This window comes from Lycium barbarum, chromosome 11 (genome assembly GCF_019175385.1).
Source record: "Lycium barbarum isolate Lr01 chromosome 11, ASM1917538v2, whole genome shotgun sequence".
NCBI classification, from domain to species: Eukaryota; Viridiplantae; Streptophyta; class Magnoliopsida; order Solanales; family Solanaceae; genus Lycium; species Lycium barbarum.
The window spans coordinates 92,517,983-92,536,266 of NC_083347.1; the positions used below are offsets into that span (position 1 = coordinate 92,517,983).

An 18,284-nucleotide genomic window follows, 5' to 3' on the forward strand; every position below is an offset into this window, starting at 1 on the left:
GCTACGAGCGTGTTTGTTAGATTTTAGAGGTAGTTGGGATGATCACTTATCGCTTATTGAGTTTTCTTATAACAATAGTTATCATTCCAGCATTCAAATGGCCCCGTATAAGGCTTTGTATGGGCACAAGTGCAGATCACCAATTGGGTGGTTCAAAGTGGGAGGGACTAAACTAATAGGGCCAGACTTGATCCAGCAAGCCATAGAGAAGGTCAAGCTTATCCAGGATCAATTAATAACAACTCAGAGTCGTCAGAAATCTTATACACATAATCATCGACGGGACTTAGATTTCCAAGAGAAGGACTGGGTATTCTTGAAGGTGTCACTGATGAAGGGCGTCATGAGGTTTGATAAGAAGAGAAAGCTTAGTCCTCGATATATTGGGCCGTATGCGATTATATGCAAGGTAGGCCAGGTGTCTTATGAACTAGATCTACCTTCATATTTGGAGTCAGTCCATCCAATTTTCCACGCATCGATGCTTCGTAAGCATTGGATATCCTTCAGGAATTATACCTGTAGATGGTGTCCAAGTCACCGAGCAATTGTCCTATGAAGAAGTTCCCATCGCCATTCTAGATAGGCAAATTTGGAAATTTAAAACCAAGGATGTAGCTTTAGTTAAAGTCTTAGAAGAAACAATAATAGAGAGGAAATGACTTGGGAAGTTCCACATCTATTTCCACCCCCAGAGTAGGCTCAGGCAGAGACGCCATTGTCCTCAGGTGTGTAATGCTTTCTTTCGATGATTTCTTGGTCGTGTATGGCCATTGTTGTTGTAGCCCAGTGAGGCGATGTATGTTTTGGGTTGCTGTGATAGGATGATAGTGCCATATTATAGGGGAAACTCTGGCGAAATTTTTGCAAAATCCCTAAGAATCTAACATTCGAGGACGAATGTTCCTAAGGGGGGAGGGAGGGGAATGTTACGTCTTGGAAATTTTGAGTCGTTTGAATTATGAGTAGACTAATGCAAACCTAAAGTGGACATGAAGTCCTTATAAGGTTAAGGAGGGTACTTGATAACTTTAAGCACGTACCTTAAGGTTTTGGAGTCATATGAATTGGTGGAATTAAGTTCGTCGAAGGAAGTAGAGTTTGAGTCATGTTTTGGGAAGATTTCACATCAGTTGAGTTTACTTTGTTTAGTAATGCGTTGAGGGAGAGCTATAGGGACCCTTAGATAGTTAACGAAGTTTTATACAAGTGTCAAGAAGGTTCCATAAGGATTGGAAGTCAAACGAATCAAAGAGAGCAAGTTAGCAGTGGGGCGGTTTGACGGTCAATTTGATAGACCGTAGGGCGTTTGACAGCCCATCAAATGGTGGAGCCACCACCGTAAAATAGTCACAGAGAGGCCTGATTGGCAGGTCCATTTGACGGACCGCAGGACATTTGACGGTCTGTCAAAGTGGACGTCAGATTTCCCGACGGGATTTTAAGTGACGCTTTATATATTTCATTTTTCCTCATTTGGGTTCATTATTTTCCCAAATCAGATCCTAGATCTCTCCAAAACCCTCTCCCCAAGTCTACAAACTAATCTATGCTAAATCCAAGAGAATGAAGTGCTAGGGAGCCTATTAGGGTTTGTGAAGCTAAAGTTTTCCTTTAGTTTTGATATTGGGGATTTCACTCTAGTGGATTACATTGATCAAAGGCTTGTTATTGTGTGATTAATGTAAGTTTTTACATCTATTACGTATAGTTAAGGTTTTTTGATTGTTATACAACTTGGTTGAAGGAAGGAAAATGAAAAAAGGAGTTCAAGTATGAATTTGAGGATGTTTTGAGCTATAAATTAACTTGAATTATAATTCTTGGCATGTTATGAGTATAATATTGTTGTGAGTGGTAATAATGATGTTGAGGAAGTGTTGTATATAAGTCTATATGAGTGTTATGTTGAAATTATTGTTATGAATGATTATGAAAAGGAGTGTTGGGGATTGAATGGAGCCTAACTTAAATGAATCTCTTAATTGTGGTATTGTTGATAACGTCATTGTTGATTGGGGTTTTTTTGGAATTTGGTAGAAGTAGATGCAATAATGGAAATGCTACCCAATTTTCGCCAGCTCATGAATTATACTAATTTGAACTTAAGAGTGTCTTTGAGACCTAACCTTGCTATGAACCCTTTTGAATATAGATCCTTCGGGCTTCGGAGGAGAACGTTAAGTAGTTAAGAAGACATAAAGGTATGTATGGCTAACCCTTCTTTCTTAAGGCATGATTCCATTGTTGTGCACCTATACGTGAAATCCATAACGTCTTCCACAATGACTCCATTCCTAGAAGTGTTAAAGCGCATATTTCTTGATACTCTTATGATACTATTGATCTCGTCCTACAATAGTTGGTCTTTTAAGAAAAGGTATAGTGATGAGGATGATGATGTTGCTTTTACATGTGTAATCATAGATACATGTAGATGAAGCTATGTTGTGACACCGAGCCTAAGTGGCCTGGTACGATATCTATTGCGCGCACACCACTGATCAGTTGGGTACGGATAACACCGAGCCTTGTTATGGCAGGGTACGGATGACACCAAACCTACGTGGTCGGGTACGGTATTATTATATGTATATGTATATGTATATGTATGGAAGGTCTTCTTTTGAGAAAGGGTGATTAAGTATGATTTATGTCTTAGGAGGTATAAATGGCTCTTCTATCTTATGTTATCCTTTTATTTTCTTATAATGTTATTGCTTATGCCTTACACACTCAGTACATTGTTTGTACTGACGTTCTTTTATTTATGGACGCTACGTTCATTCCCACAGGTGGACAGGCAGATAGACTTGACCCTTAGTCTGCTTCATCAGAGATTGCCCAGCGAAGCTCCATTTGACCCGGAGCTACAGCTGTTGGTACTATTCTATTGTGTGCATACATGGGTATGGCGGGGTCCTGTCCCATCTTTATGATGTTGCATACTCTTTGTAGAGGCTCGTAGACAGTCGTGTATAACTAGATATCTCTCAGCCTTGTCGTCTCACGTTTTATATATTATTTTGATTGCCTTGCCGGCTTGTGTATATGTATAGGCGTAGTTGATAATATTTATATAAAAGTGTCTTAGCCCGTTGAAATTTGTCTTATTGATGCATAGAAATTGTGAGTTAGCCCTGTGGCTCACCTAGATATGATTGTGAAGGTATGATGGGTGGTGCTCGGTGAATTAGTTCCGGGTGCCCGTCATGGCCCTCCGGTTGGGTCGTGATGCAGGAGCTGACCTACCGAGCACCATTTAAAATAATTCTTATATTAATACCTAGGTGGACTACGTTGTTAAGTTCATAAATATCACAATCTATCAAGGCATAAGCTCTAAGATATAACACATCTACATAAATATCATAAGCTATGCCATATGTACAAGCTGACAAGGCTGTCAAAATGATATAAAAGATAGGTACCAATGGGTTATTGAACATCTAGACACACAAATCTGTCTACGAGCCTCTATAAAGAATAAAAAACATCATAAAGACGGGACAATATTTCGTCATGCCCATATGTGCACAAAAGAATAATACCGGCTAAACTTTAGCTCCAGAACAAATGAAGTGCTCCCGTGCAAACACTGATAAAGCTGCCTAAGGATCTGGTCAGTCTCCCTGCCTACCTGTGGGCATGAACATTGCATCCATAAACAAAAAGACGTCAGTACGGGTGATGTACTGAGTATGTAGGGTATGAATAACAACATAAATAAAGTATGAAAGAAGCAGCAGATAGGAGAAATAACTTGTATCTCTGAATGCCTCCTAAGGCGAATGTCATGCATGCTTAGCCTTTTTAAAAAACCATTTTCATACATATATATATATATATATATATATATATATATATATATTGTTGCGGAACGTGCAACCCGATGCATTTATCATATCATCCCGCGTCCGGGGTAACATCATAGCGTACCCACTGTAGTGATGTAAACATAGGTGCATACCCGGTCGACTATAGCACGGCTCAATGTGAGAAAATAGCTACATATATATAAAGCATGCATGAGAGCCCAAATAAAAACTATAACTCTATCGGAGTGACGTAAGATCGGTAACCTCCGATGTATCATTATGGAATCATTATCATCGCTATATCTCACCTTGAAAGAACAAATATCATAAGATGAGATAAAAAACAATGATTAAAAATCAATAATCATATGAGAAATATCAATAATCATAAGACAATTATCAACAATCTCGTAAGAACTTCGAAAATCATAAGCTTCTAGCATTTTTAGGAATAGAGACATTATGGATGTCATGCGTAAATTTACAACAATGGAATTATGCCTTGAGAAAGAAAGGGACAGCCTTAACATACCTTTACGTCTCCTTAACTACTTAACGTTCTCCTCCCAAGCTCGCAAATCTACATTCAAGAGGATTTATACTAAGGTTAAGTCCTGAAAATACTCTTAAGTTCAACTAGAGTAACTAAGGAACTAATGGAATTTGGGGCAGCACTTCCCCTATATTGTCTACTTCCACCAATTACCATAACAACTCCAAAACAACAACAAGAACACCAACAATTCCATATTTAGGAAATTATATACAATTTACACCCATAGCCATCCAAAACTTTCTTCCAAATTTCTTTCACAACCAGCAATTATAACACAATTCCCCATAACCTTCCCTACCACAATTTTCTTCACTTTCATGACTTATTAATCTCCAAATCAATTCAATATAAGGAAATGAGGAGAGAACATACCTTAACCTTGAAGAACCTTAACTCTCTCAACCTTGTTCCAACCCCCAAATTAGCATAACGTCAACTAAGAGCAAGGATTACCATTATCTATGGGTTAGCTTAGGGTTTTAAGGATCAAATTCCACTTGATTTGGTGTAGGAAATGTATGGGTGAGTGGAGAGTGTAGAGAGGACTTGAAAAGTCTAGAAGTTTCTGATTTTTAGGTGAAAATAATGACTAAGGTCGTGGCCCTTTTTAATATGTAGAAAAGAGAGGGTTTTGATCACCTACTGTTCGACGGTCCGGTCAACGGTCCGTCAACATGTCGACGGTTCGTCGACTCGCCACCGTCGACCTGCGGAAGCCTCTAATTCTCTCATAGTTTTTCGATGGGATGGTTGACGATCCGTCGACCTGTCGACGGTCCGTCGACTTGACCGTCTAATTGCTCTACTGTAGGACTCAGATTTTTCTGGTTTATTTCGCCTTCCGTCTTCCGACACCTGCTGAACATAACTTACACTCCCGCATATGTGGAATAACTATGTAGCGTCTCTCATAACCTTGAAAACATCCTCACTTACCAACTTCATGTCGGCTATCTTACGGTGAAACTTAGCGTATCAAATACGGGGTATAACATTCTCCCTTTTCCTTTAAGAACATTCGTCCTCGAATGTTAAACTGTTAAGGATTCTACAAAATTTTTGCCAGAGTTTCCCTTGTTACTATACCACTGCCATTCTGTCACAACAACTCAAAATATACAATGCCTCATAGGGCTACAATCAACAATAGAAACAATGGCCCCACACGACCAAGAAATCATAAAAAGAAAGCATTACGCACCTGAAAATAATGGTGTCTCTGTCTGACCTTCCTCTGGCTGTGGATACAAGTGCAGATACCTGGACTTCATATTTTCTTCAGCTTCCCAAGTCATTTCCTCTTTATTTTTCTTTCTCCATAAAACTTTAATCGAAGCTACATCTTTTGTCCTTAGTCTCCGAACTTGTCTATCTAGGATAGCAACAAAAACCTTTTCATAAGCTAATTGTTCGGTAACATGAACATCATCTGCAAGCACAACTCTGGAAAATCTCTAATACATTTGCGAAGCATTCATACATGGAAAACTAGGTGAACAGACTCCAAGTCTGAAGGTAGGTCTAACTCATTGGCCCACTTTGCGCACAATCCTATATGGTCCGATGTATCGAGGGCTAAGCTTACCCTTCTTACAAAATCTCATCACACCCTTCATAGGTGACACCTTCAAAAATACCCGGTCATTGACTCGGAACTCTAGATCTCGTTGCGATTATCTGCATAGGACTTTTGTAGACTTTGGGCTGTCAACAATCGGTCCTGCATAAGCTTAACTTTCTCTACTGCCTGCTGAATCAAATATGTCCCTACTAATTTAGTCTCTCCCACTTCGAATCATCCGATTGGTGATCTACACTTTTGCCTATATAAAGCTTCAAACGGCCCATCTGGATGCTGGAGTGATAGCTATTGTTGTATGTGAATTCAATAAGTGGCAAATGAGCATCCCAACTACCACCAAAGTCTAGCACACACGCTCTTAGTATATCTTCGAGGGTCTGAATAGTGCGCTCGGCTCGTCTATCCGTCTGGGGATGAAATGTTGTGCTAAAATTCACCCGAGTCCCCAAACCGTCTTGGAAAGACTTCTAGAAATTAGCTATAAACTGTGCTCCTCTATCAGAGATGATGGATACTAGAACGCCATGAAGTCGTACTATCTCTTTGATGTAAAGTTATGCATAATCTTTAATTGAGCTGAATTTGTGAGTCTATCCACAACCACCCATATAGAATCGAATTTATGCTGAGAACGAGGTAAGCCTGTAATGAAATTCATATTATTTACTTCCCATTTCCAAGTCGAAATCTCCATGGCTTGTAGCAATCCTCCAGGCTTCTGATGCTCGATCTTCACCTGTTGACAGTTAGGATATTGAGCTACGAATTCTCCTATATCTTTCTTCATTCCATCCCACCAATAAATTGACTTGATATCATGATACATCTTTGTTGCTGCCGGATGAATAGAATAACGGGAATAATGGGCTTCTTCTAATATCTGGCAGCGTAACCCTGCAACATCGAGAACACATAATCTGTCTCGATATCTAAAAACTCCATTCGCCGAAATTCCAAATGGTGACTTTTTCTTCGGAGGGAATGCATCTCTATACTGAATTAACATGGGATCTTCATATTAGCGCTCTTTTACCTCAACTACCAAAGATGAGGTAGCTGAATTCTGAGTCGTAACTCTTGTATTGCCTGAGTCCATCAAGCGAACTCCTAGGCTGGCTAGTTGTTGAAGCTTACGAACTAACTCCCTCTTCTTTGGCTGAACATCACATAAACTGCCCATGGATTTGCGGCTAAGAGCATCAGCTGCTACATTTGCCTTTCCAAGATGATACAAAATACTGACATCATAATCATTCAATAGCTCTAACCACCACCTTTGCTGCAGATTTAACTCCTTCTGCTTGAAAATATACTGGAGACTCTTATGATCTGTGTAGATATCAACATGGACTCCATATGAAAAATGCCTCCACATCTTCAATGCATGGTTTACCGCAGCCAACTCTAGATCATAGGTTGGATAATTTTTCTCATGTTTTCATAACTATCTTGAAGCATAAGCAATCACTTTACCCTGATGCATTAGCACAAAACCTAGTCCAACGCTTGAGGCACCACAATAGACAACATAGCCATCTGATCCTTCTGGAAGTGTCAGAACTGGGGTCGAAGTCAATCTATTCTTCAACTCTTGAAAATTGCGTTCTCAACCATCCGTCCATTGAAATTTTACTGCTTTATGAGCCATCTTTGTTAGTGGTGCAGAAATGGAAGAAAAACCTTCTACAAATCTTCTGTAATATCCTGCCAAACCAAGAAAACTATGAACTTCAGTAGGTGCCGTAGTCCTTAGCCAAGTCTTCACGGCTTCAATCTTCTAGGTATCCACCCGAATACCATCAGCTGAAATAATGTACCCCAAAAAAGTCATGGAATTCAACCAGAACTCACAGTTTGAGAACTTTGCATATAATTTCCGAGCTTGAAGAATTCTAAGAACAACGCGTAAATGATTTGCATGTTCTGCCTCAGATCGAAAATATACCATAATATTATTAATGAATAAAATCACAAACGAATCTAAGAAAGGCCTGACTACACTTTTTATCAAATCCATGAATACCACTGGAGCGTTAGTCAACCCGAACGACATTACTCGAAATTTAAAGTGACCATATCAGGTTCTGAACATTCTCCTTAACTCTCACCTGGTGGTACCCCAATCTTAAGCCTACCTTTGAGAACCATTTGACACCCTGCAACTGATTCGATAAATCATCGATTCTTGGAAAGGGGAACTTGTTCTTTATCGTTACCTTATTTAGCTGCCTGCAGTCGATACATATCTGTAAGGAGCTATCTTTCTTCCTTACAAATAATACGGGTGCTGTCAATGGGGATGAACTAGGACTGATAAAGCCCTTCTCAAGCAAATCTTTCAACTGCTCCTTTAACTCCCTCAGTTCTGCAGAAGCCATTCTATATGGAGGAATGGATATGGGCTTAGTATCCGGCAACACATCAATGGTAAAATCAATCTCCCGTTCTGGTGGAAGACCTAGAAGCTCATCCGGGAACATCTGGAAACTTATTCACTACTAGAACAGATTAAAGAGTTGGTGGCTTCGCTTCCGTATCCCGAACCCGGACTAGATGATAAATACATCCCTTAGCAATCATTTTCCTTGCCTTGAGATAGGAAATAAGCTTACCTCTTAGAGCTACTGTATTACCTTTCCATTCTAGAATTGGCTCTGCTAGAAACTGGAAACGAACCATCTTCGTTCTACAATCAACATTTGCATAACAAGAGACCAACCAGTCTATTCTCATAATGACATCAAAATCTACCATATTAAGCTCAATCAGATCTGCCATGGTATGACGAGCACAAACTATAACCATACAATTTCTATACACCCGACTGGCTATAACAGGGTCACCAACGGGTGTAGACACTTCAAAAGGTTTAATCGACTCAGGTTTCACCCCAGTTCGGCCGGCAATATAAGGAGTAATATATGATAATATAGACCCTGGATCAATCAATGCATATACATCATAAGAAGATACTGATAATATACCTGTAACAACATCAGGGGAAGACTCAAGATCTTAGCACCCAGTTAGTGCATAAACACGGTTTTAAGGACCACTTCAACTAGATGCTCTTCCTCTACCTCTACCACGGTCTGCCGGTGTCTGTGAACTCTGCCCTAAAGGGTGCACCGATGATGAAGAACCAGCGGCTGATCCTGTGGGCTGAACCATACCCTTGCTACCTCTCGACGAACAGTCGCGCACCATATGTCCTGGCTGACCACAAGCATAACAAGCATCCGTACCTAATCGGTATTGTCCGGTATGCAACTTACCACATTGGGTGCATCATGGCAAGGGTTGTCTCATCTAACTAGAATCACCTCTATACTGAGAACCCAGAGCTCGAGAACTCTGGCCTGGTTCGGAATATATAGGGCGATCAAACCTCTTGCCTGCAAACCGCGAAGGTGCACTAGCTGCTGAATAACTGGAGCGTCTGAAATACTTCTGCTTCTGACTATCTCTAAACTCACTAACAACACCTGAAGATCTGGCTTTTTTACTATGACCCCTGTCATGATCACGCTCACTCCTCCGCTGTTGTTGTCGTTCTTCCAGGTTCTGGGCATGGGCCTGTATATGAGAAATATCCATGCCTATCACGACCCAACCAGCGAGCCATGACGGGCAACCGGAGCTAACCCACCGAGCACCTCTGAACATACATCTCATAATCATTTCTAGGTGAGCCAAAAAGATATCTCATGGGCGTCATACTATATAAGGGCACATATTACAAGATAGTGATACATCTCTATATAATCATCAACAGCTTTGCCCATAAACACAAGCTAACAAGGCTGCTATAATATAATACAACAATATGAACTGATATCTATATAGGACTTCTAGCTACACACATCTGTCTACGAGTCTCTATATAGAATATAGGAATTCGTGAAGACGGGGCTGGATTCCGCTATGCCCAAGTATATATATATATATATATATATATATATATATATATATATATATATATATATATATATATATACACAAGAGTAGTACCAATAAACTGCAGCTCCGAAGCCACTGGAGCGCTTTCGAAACTCCGCTAATGAAGCTCCTAAGGGTCTGGTCCGTCTACCTGCGGGCATGAACGCAGCGTCCACAAGAAAAGACGTCAGTATGAATAATGTACTGAGTATGTAAGGCATGAATAACAACATAACAAGAGATACAAAACATAACATGAGATAAGGATAACCTGTACATCTGATTGCCTCTTAAGGCGAATATCATGCATGCTTAGCTTTCTTTAAAAAAAAAACATTTTTCATACATATATAAATAATAGTGCTGCAGAACGTGCAGCCCAATCCATAAATATTTTATATTACTGCAGAATGTGGAGCCCGATCCATATATCATATCATCATTATATATATATTGTCGCGGAACGAACGACCCGATCCATTTATCCATATATCCCGCGTTCGGGCAACCCGCGTCCGGGACGATATCATAGTATACCAACTGATCAGGTGGTTGTGCGTATATAACGCTGTCACCCTTTTCCCATACCCCATATACATATAATATACGCGTATATAATGCCGTCATCTTTTCTTATATCATATATATACATATATAATATAAATAGCATACATGAGAGCCCAATTAAAAGTTACTATTTTATCCGAGTGACGTAAGGTTGGTAACCTCCGGTTTATATTATGGAACAATCATCATCGCTATATCTCACCTTGAAGGAACAATTATCATAAGGTGAGATCAACAATAATGAATGAAATCAAGAAAATTATGAAATAAACTCAATAATCTCGTGATAGCATCAAAATCATAAGCCTTGAAATTTCTAGACATGGGGTCATCATCATCATTATCATCTTAGAAAACATCTATCTTTAGTATAATAAGAACTTTGAGAACCATGAACTTCTAGCTTTTGGGAAATAGGATATTATGGAAGCCATGTATGGGTTCATAAGAAGAGAATCATGCCTTTAGAAAGAAAGGGACTAGCCTTACATACCTTTTCAGTCGCCTTAACTTTAACTACTTAACGCTTATCCTCCCAAGCTCGTAAATCTACATTCAAGATAATTCATACTATTGTTAGGCTTATCGTCGCATGCTTGTCTTAAGCCTTCAAACTAAATCCTTTTAGAATCTGCCGAAATTCGGGTAGCATCTCCCCTGTTTGTATCCCTAGCCCGAAATCTCAATATCGACAAAACAACAACAATAGCAACACCAATATTGAAAACATCATCATCAATATCAATATGCTCTATAAAACATCCCACATGATGTTTCCCCAATTTCTCAACCAATAACTAGATTTTACGAAGCTTTAACAACTAAATTTTCATGATACAATTCATAATACCCATATTAAAGAATATCCTTACCTCAATCAAAGTTGGTAGAGCTTGAAATCATATTAATCTTCGGTGGTCTCCTTTGATTCATCGTTATTCGTGTACCGTAAGCTGAAGGAAATTTCCAGTAAGAAGCCTAAGTAGTGTCACATGTTACGCCCAGAAGAACGGTCTGTAACGCAGGTTACGGGGCGTAACATCATGGCGTAACGTATTGGCCACTGAACACTGAAGCCATGATCCGCTAGAAGATACGGACCGCAACCTGTGTTACGGTCCGTCGCAAGAAGCCGTAACAGTTGACCTATATCAAACTGACAAAGGACGGACCGTAACATGAGTTACGGTCCGTAACGATGCCGCGACAGGGTGTTTTTGTCCAGAACTTTGGCGCGCGACATTTCACAGATGCTCAGCGTAGCCAAATTTTCCCGTTTAAGCAGGAGGCTAAGATTTTCAACGTTATGCTCCTTGGGGTATGGTGTAAAACACCAGTTGATCCCCTCACATACCTCGGGTTACTCAGACTTCACCCGATTTTAACTAAGTTTTCTTTGAAACCTTTTATCGAACAGTTAGCGGGCAAACCAATTTAGTAATTTCACGAATGAAACTTTCAATCCGGATGCCCTCTGACTCAGTGGAAGACAATGTCCTTGTGCTCACGAGTCTCTCAAACAGTAATCATACCAAACCCAACCACCCACCATTGTTAAATCCTGCGCAATTATTCAATGGGGATTCAAAATCATTCAAAATCGTAACTACATGGCATGGTATACGAATTTAATCAGGGAAGATCATACCAATCCTATCGATAGATGAAAGACTAGAGAGAGTCAACACATTGTCATACCTGATCGTGGACGATGCTTGGATGATAACTCGAGACTAAACCAAAACAGCGATGGACGTTGACGAGAAAAACAATAACTATGGTAAGGTAATGGTGGAGAGATGGTGAGGGGGAGATGAAGAGAGGATGAGGAAGGTTATGAGGGAGAGGGGGAGTTAAAAAGAGAGTTGATGCGCTGTTTGAATTTTGAAGTGTAACCGTCGGGTGATGTATTTAAACATGCCCAACCGTTACGCTTCAAGTTACAGACCGTAACACAAGGTACGAGGCGTAACTCGTGTTACGGTCAACCAAACGACCCCCTTTTTCATTTTTCATTAATGACATGGCAATACAGCCGACGGACCGTAACTCGTGTTATGGCCCGTATTACCTGGCGTAACGGGTGTAATTTTTTTTCCAGTGGTTACCCAAATTTCTGTCAAGGTTACGCTCATGTGTTACGGTCCGTAACGCGATTCGACAGTCCGTAACTCAGAGCGTAACACTTTTCCCTCATCCTTCAGTGATTGCTACACTTTGTTTTTGTTACGCTCCATTATACGAACCGTAACATGAGTTACGGGCCGTAACGTGGAGCGTCCTTTCATTGCAAACTTTAGCACTTACTTTCTTTTGGCCTCTTCAGTCCTCAGAATCCTACCACATCAGCAAACATCAAAAACATAAAAGAAAACAAAGGAAATACGATATTTAAAGTACTTATAAAGCAGTAAATGTGGGTTGCCTCCCACACAGCGCTTGGTTTAACATCACGGCTCGACGTGATACCTCAATATCCAGTTTAGGAACTGTATTTCAAACGATACCGATCAACCACTTTACCATCATCAATGCACCAATGGTAGTGCTCCACTCTTTGTGCATTCACTTTAAAAGTCCGAGTGCCATCCTCGGTTTTCACCTCAATGACACTTCCATTTGGGGAAACACTTACAATTTCAAACGGACCGGACCATCGAGACTTTATCTTGCCCGGAAAGAACTTTAGGCGCGAATTGTAGAACAAGACCAAGTCCTTCGGCTGAAAATCTCTTTTGAGGATCTTCGAGTCATGATAGTATTTCATCTTTTCCTTGTACAGTGTTGCACTTTCATAGGCATTGTACCTAAATTCATCCATCTCGTTGATTTGAAACAACTTCAGCTTTGTTGCTTCATGCCAATCCATGTTCAGCCTTTTCAATGCTCAAAGGGCCTTATGCTCAAGGTCAATAGGCAAATGACATGCCTTCCCAAATACCAACTTATACGGTGAAGTCCCAATAGGCGTTTTGAACGCTATGCGATATGCCCATAGAGCATCATCCAGCTTTTTGGACCAGTCAGTGCGATTCACATTGATCGTCTTTGCCAAGATGCCCTTTATCTCTCTGTTGGAGACTTCAACCTGACCACTCGTCTGAGGATGATATGGAGTGGCAACCCTGTGGTGCACGCCATATTTTTCAAGAAGATCAGCGAATGGTTTATTGCAGAAATGAGAGCCACCATCACTAATAATAGCTCTAAGAGTGCCAAATCTAGAAAAGATGTTGTTTTTTAGAAAGGCAATGACTCTCCTACCAACATTGTTAGGCAAGGACACCGCCTCCACCCACTTGGAGACATAATCCACCGCAACATGAATATATTTCAGGCCATATGAGGTCACAAAGGGCCTTATAAAATCAATGCCCCACACATCAAAGAGCTCCACCTCAAGCACAAAATTCATCGGTGTTTCATGCTTCCGACCTATTGTGTCCTGGCGCTGACATTTATCACAAGAACGTGTCAACATATTCACATCACGATAGATGGCTGGCCAATAGTAGCTACACTCTAGCACCTTGGCTGCAATTCTATTTCCACTGTGATGCCCACCAACTGGAGAATCATGACAAGCCTTCAAAATATCCATCACCTCAGATTCATCCACACATCTTCTGATCATATTGTCTACACAAGTCCTGAATAAGTAAGGCTCATCCCAATAATACTGTCAGCAATCTCTTAAGAATTTCTTCTTTTGATATGCCTTCAAATCTTCAGGAACAATGCCAGTTACCAAATAATTGGCAATATCGGCATACCATGGTGCAACATCACTGGAGACTGCCAAGACTCTTTCATCCGGAAAATTGTCATCAATATCCAGCACATCAATCGGTCTCCCTGGTGCTTCAAGTCTGGAGAGATGGTCAGCTACTTGATTTTCTGACCCTTTTCGGTCTTTGACTTCAAAGTCAAATTCTTGTAGCAACAACACCCATCTTATCAACCGAGGCTTAGCATCATTCTTAACCATTAAGTACCGCAGGGCAGCATGGTCAGTGTGAACCACTACCTTGGCACCCAATAAATAAGCCCAGAACTTTTCAAAGACATAAACAATAACAAGTAGCTCCTTCTCTGTTACTGTATAGTTCAGTTAAGCTCCATTTAGTGTTTTGCTGGCATAATAAATTGGGTGCAAGATTTTGTTGAGCCACTAACCAAGCACAGCGCCAATTTCAAGACCACTGGCATCACACATTAATTCAAAGGGCAACGACCAATCCGGGACACAACAATAGGGGCTGATGTCAATTTTAACTTCAACTCGTCGAAAGCCTTGATGCACTTCTCATCAAAATTGAATTTGGACTCCTTTTCGAAGAGTTTACACATTGGATTTGCAATTTTGGAGAAGTCTTTGATAAATCTTCTATAGAATCTGGCGTGCCTCAAGAAACTCCGAACCCCTTTTACTGAGATGGGTGGAGGGAGTTTTGAAATCACATCGATTTTGGCTTGGTCAACCTCAATCCCTCTTTTGGAAATCTTATGGCCAAGGACAATTCCCTCCTTTACTATAAAATGACACTTTTCCCAGTTGAGAACGAGGTTTGTCTCCTCACACCTTTGTAGCACCCGATCAAGATGGTCTAAACATTCATCGAATGAATCTCCCACCACAGAGAAGTCATCCATGAAGACTTCAAGAAAGTTTTCAACCATGTCAGAGAATATAGACATCATGCATCGTTGGAAAGTAGTTGGGGCATTGCAAAGACCAAATGGCATTCGGCTGAAAGCGAATGTCCTATAGGGATAAGTGAAAGTAGTCTTTTCTTGGTCTTCCAACGCAATGTTGATTTGGTTGTAACCTGAGTACTCATCCAAGAAATAATAATAAGACCTTCCAGCTAGCCGATCAAACATTTGATCAATAAAAGGTATCGGGAAATGATCCTTGCAAGATGCAGTGTTCATCTTTCTGTAGTCCATACACACTCTCCAACCGGTGACAGTTCTTGTAGGAATCAACTCATATTTAGAATTAGGGACAAAAGTGATGCCCCCTTTCTTTGGCGCACATTGGACTGGACTTACCCATGGACTGTTGGCAATCAGGTAAACCACCCCAGCATCTAGCCAATTAATAATCTCTTTCTTTACCACCTCTTGCATCGGTGGATTCAATCTTCTCTGATGCTCATCACTTGATGAACTTTCCTCTTCCAACTGAATTCGGTGCTCACAAATTCCGGAGGGAATCCCCCGGATATCTGCGATAGTCCAACCCACAGCTCTCAAATGTTTCCTCAAAATTGCGATGAGTCTATGAGTTTAGCCCTCATTCAGAAGTGATGACACAATGACTGGGAGAGTGGCATTTGCTCCAAGAAACTCATATCTAAGATGGGATGGAAGTTGCTTGAGTTCCAACTTCGGTAGCTCAATAATTGACAGTTTTGCCGGAGGAGTTGTTCGCTTCTCTAAATCAAGAGACAATTTCTTAGGATCATAAGAGTAAGACTCCAAACAGGTGAGTGAATTCACCGTCTCAATATATCCCTCCATTTCTTCGGCATCAAAATTGACCAAGATGGCCGATAATGCTTCACCTAAGCATTCTTCCTCCATCTTGAATTCTACCGCTTCATCCACCACATCAAAAGAATTAATGACTGAAATACTTTGATAAAGACTAGGCAATTTCATACCCTTGCTGGCGTGAAAAGTCACCTCCTCATCGTTAACCCGGAATTTGATTTCATTCTTCTCTGAATCTATAAGAGCCCTCCCTATAGCAAGGAAAGGTCTCCCCAGAATAATAGGAATTTTTTATCAACAGCACAGTCAAAAATCACGAAATCTGCCGGCAGTAGGAATTCCCTAATTCGAACAAGCACAACATCAACTACCCCAACTGGCCTTTTTTATCGACCTGTCAGCCATCTGCAATCTTATGGTAGTGGGCCTTGGTCTCCCTAATCCTGTTCTCTTGAAAATCTCAAGGGGCATAAGATTTATGCTAGCCCCATTATCACACAACGCCTTGGCAAAATCCTGTTGCCCTATGGTGCATGGAATGGTGAATGCTCCAGGATCTTCCCTTTTTTGCACTGTGGTCTTGGAAACAATAGCACTGACACGATGAGTGATACCCACAGTGTCGTGTTTCAATGGCTTCTTCTTCTTTGTTAAGAGATCCTTCAAATACTTAGCAAATCCAGGCATTTCTTGGATAGCGTCCATGAACGGAATGTTCATCGTCAATTACTTGAGTTGATCATAAAATCGCAAACACTTGTCATCTTCTATTTTCCTCACTATCCTTTGAGGAAAAGACGGTGAAGATTTGAATATTTGAGTCAAAGGGCGTAGAGCGCCAGAAAGTTTTGCCTTCCCCTTTTCATGTTTTTCTCCTTGTGCCTTAAGATTATCAAGATTTTGCTCCTCTTCAGCTATAATAGGGACCTCCTCCTCTGTTTCGTCCTCCACAATAACATTAGATACATCAGTTTATGCCTCTTCTTCAACAATTAGCTTTAGATCAATCACTTTTTTATCAGCACCTTGAAGTATTTTTCCACTTCGGGTGCTAATAGCAACTACATGCTCCACAGAGTTTACCCCACTACCTTTCAGATTTGGAATTGTATCACTTGGTAGTTGTCCACGTTGAGGAGTATGCACTTCTCTGGAAAGGTCTCTAAATTGCGATTCAAGCTTCTGATTGGCAGCTGAATGAGATAGTTGAACCTGAGACATTTCATTTATTGTACTCTCAGTTCTGTCCTGATTCATTAGCATTTTCTGCATCATACTTTTCAGCTCCGCAGAATCATTAGCAGCATTGCCAGCAGAGTTGCTAGCTGAATTGTCTCTCCACTATGGGGAACTTGATGCTTGCCCCCTTGGTGGAATGTAGGGGTTAGAGCTCTTGTTGCCATAATTGTTGTTATTGTAATTCCCTTGATTTAGATTTCCCTGATCATTTCTGCTATAATTGTTCCCTTGCAATTGGTGTTGAGGCTTTTTCCATGGGTGATGGCCTGGACCTTGATAATTTTTGCCTTTGATAACCCCCTTGCGAGTTGTTGACATAATTAGCATCTTCATAATGTTGTTGCCCATCTTAGTACATCCCCTCAGGGACTTGATACATCCCCTGTGGATGAGGTGGTAACTCTTCAACAACATTTACCCCTTGTGCATCCATTTCTGCCAACTTCTTTGATAATAGATCCACCGGGTTTGCAATCGAGCAAAGGCATGATCTCTCTCATGGTTTTCTTTTGCAACAGCAGCTAGTGATAGACTACCATAAGAGAGACTCTCATTATCAGTTGAATGCCAAGCTTGATTGTGGGTGGTGAGTTTATCAAGTAAACGAGTGATGTTGATAAATGACTTATCCATGAAGCATCCTCCCGCGGCAGTATTGACAGCAATCTGATTCATTGTATCTAAGCCCTTGTAGAATTTCTCGGTGAGAATAGCATCCGGAAACCCGTGAGTTGGAGATTGAGCTAGATAGTACTTGAACCTCTCCCATGCCGAATATAATTGTTCCCCCGAGAGCTGTTTGAACTCAAAGATCTTATCTCGAAGTTTAGCCTTTTTGCTCGGTGGGAACCACTTCTTCAGAAATGTATTGGCTAGCTCGCTCCAAGTATGAATAGAATTGTTGGGAAGCTTTTCATACCATTCCCTTGCTTGGCCAGCCAAAAAATATTTGAAGACCCGCAACCGAAGTGCATCAGCAGAAACAACACTTTGGGATTGTTGAGCACACACGTGCAGGAAGTTCTTCAAATGTCGGAGTGGACAATCCTCCAAAGAATTTCGAAAATAACCTTCAAGTTTCAGC

General features: G+C 40.7%; 1 non-coding gene across 1 annotated transcript; it reads left to right on the plus strand.

The window, feature by feature from the left end:
- Positions 1–17,921: 17,921 nt before the first annotated feature.
- On the plus strand, positions 17,922–18,028 carry LOC132620625 (small nucleolar RNA R71). Its single transcript, XR_009575065.1, has one exon. It is a non-coding gene; the product is annotated as a small nucleolar RNA R71 (small nucleolar RNA).
- Positions 18,029–18,284: the final 256 nt, after the last annotated feature.